At 40.8% G+C, this 2,048-nt stretch overlaps 1 non-coding gene across 1 annotated transcript; it reads left to right on the top strand.

Annotated features, from left to right (window-relative positions):
* Nucleotides 1-967: 967 nt before the first annotated feature.
* On the top strand, nucleotides 968-1,040 carry TRNAK-UUU. Its single transcript has one exon. It is a non-coding gene; the product is annotated as a tRNA-Lys (tRNA).
* Nucleotides 1,041-2,048: the final 1,008 nt, after the last annotated feature.

Below are 2,048 nucleotides of genomic sequence, written 5' to 3' on the forward strand. Positions count from 1 at the left end.
TGCCCCCAATCCCTCCCAGCATCAGAGCCTTTTCCAATGAGTCAACTCTTCACATGAGGTGGCCAAAGTACAGGAGTTTCAGCTTTAGCATCATTCCTTCCAAAGAAATCCCAGGGCTGATCTCCTTTAGGATGGACTGGTTGGATCTCCTTGCAGTCCAAGGGACTCTCAAGAGTCTTCTCCAACACCACAGTTCAAAAGCATCAATTCTTCAGTGCTCAGTCTTCTTCACAGTCCAACTCTCACATCCATACATAACCATTGGAAAAACCATAAGGTGGTCTGGTATTCCCATCTCTTTAAGAATTTCCCACAGTTTGTGGCGATCCACATAGTCAAAGGCTTTAGTTGTAGTCAAGGTAGAAGATGTTTTTCTGGAATTCTCTTGCTTTTTCTATGATCCAATGGATGTTGCCAATTTGATCTCTGGTTCCTCTGCCTTTTCTAAAACCAGCTTGAACATCTGGAAGTTCATGGTTCATGTATTGCTAAAGCCTGGCTTGGAGAATTTTGAGCATTACTTTACTAGCATGTGAGATGAGTGCAATTGTGCAGTAGTTTGAGCATTCTTTGGCATTGCCTTTCTTTGGGATTGGAATGAAAACTGACCTTTTCCAGTCCTGTGGCCACTGCTGAGTTTTCCAAATTTGCTGGCATATTGAGTGCAGCACTTTCATAGCATCCTCTTTTAGGATTTGAAATAGCTCAACTGGAATTCTATTACCTCCACTAGCTTTGTTCATAGTAATGCTTTCTAAGGCCCACTTGACTTCACAATCCAAGATGTTTGGCTCTAAGTTAGTGAGCACACCACTGTGGTAATCTGGGTCATTTAGATCTTTTTTTGTATAGTTCTGTGTATGCTTGCCACCTCTTCTTAAATATGTTTTGCTTCTGTTAAGTCCATACCATTTCTGTCCTTTATTTTGCCCATCTTTGCATGAAATGTTCCTTTGGTATCTCTAATGCCCAGATAGCTCAGTCAGTAGAGCATCAGACTTTTAATCTGAGGGTCCAGGGTTCAAGTCCCTGTTCGGACCTCTCTGTTTGCTTCTCTGGTGGCTCAGATGGTAAAAAATCTGCCTGCAGTGCAGGAGACCTGGGTTCAATACCTGAGTTTGGAAGATCCCCTGGAGGAGGGCATCGCAACTGACTCCAGTATTGTTGCTGGAGAATCCCTATGGACAGAGGAGCCTGGCGGGCTACAGTCCATGGGGTCACAAAGAGTGAAACCCAAATTTGTCTCTAAATCAATTTGCTCTTTTTCTTTCTTTAATTAGCTATGATTTGTTATTTCAGAGTTGCTGAGGAATAGAAATATCTTGATAGTATGGTCTTTTTCTAAGCAGAAAAACCAACATTGATATACCTATTTTGGAATGAAAAGGAACAAAATATTTTCATGATACAGAAAAATCAAATATGACAGACACTTTTCTTTTTAATAGCCTGTTTTCAACACTTGTCTTATAACTAGTTTTTCCAGCTATATTTTTGGTACATGTGAACATGTCCAGTCACCTTTACAGCAAGCCCTCAACATTTTGTCCACTTTAGGTAACCAGGGTTTTAGATATCCAAGCAACTTACTTCACAGTGCTAAAAAAAAAAAAAAAGGAATATGCATAAATTTCAAAGGATTCACTCCTTCAAACAGTATAGAGAGCTGAGCACAAAAAATTTACAATCAAAAGTCAAGAACACAGAGACATCCTGATTCCAGTAATAGCAGACTACATAATGAGGGCAAGTTCTACGGTATAAATACTTCTATTTGAAAGCATTGAAGAGCCAAAGGAGCATTGAAAAAAAGGACAAAGATCCAGGAAAAGGCAGAAACCCAGAAAGAAAACTTTTCTATTTGGGGCCACTTTTCCCCTTGGAGACTTGTGCCAATTCCAGTTAAAGTGGCTGGGAAGCTGAGAAACTGAGCCAGAGTACTTTTGACAATCTGCCAGAGTTAGGGGGACACAGTTTGGGGCCAGGGTCTACCAAGAAGGAGCGCTCACTCTTTGATCTCTGTTGAGACCTGAACATCACATCTTAAG

The sequence above is a fragment of the Bison bison genome, unplaced genomic scaffold, assembly GCF_000754665.1.
Source record: "Bison bison bison isolate TAMUID 2011002044 unplaced genomic scaffold, Bison_UMD1.0 scf7180017864535, whole genome shotgun sequence".
Taxonomy (NCBI): Eukaryota; Metazoa; Chordata; class Mammalia; order Artiodactyla; family Bovidae; genus Bison; species Bison bison.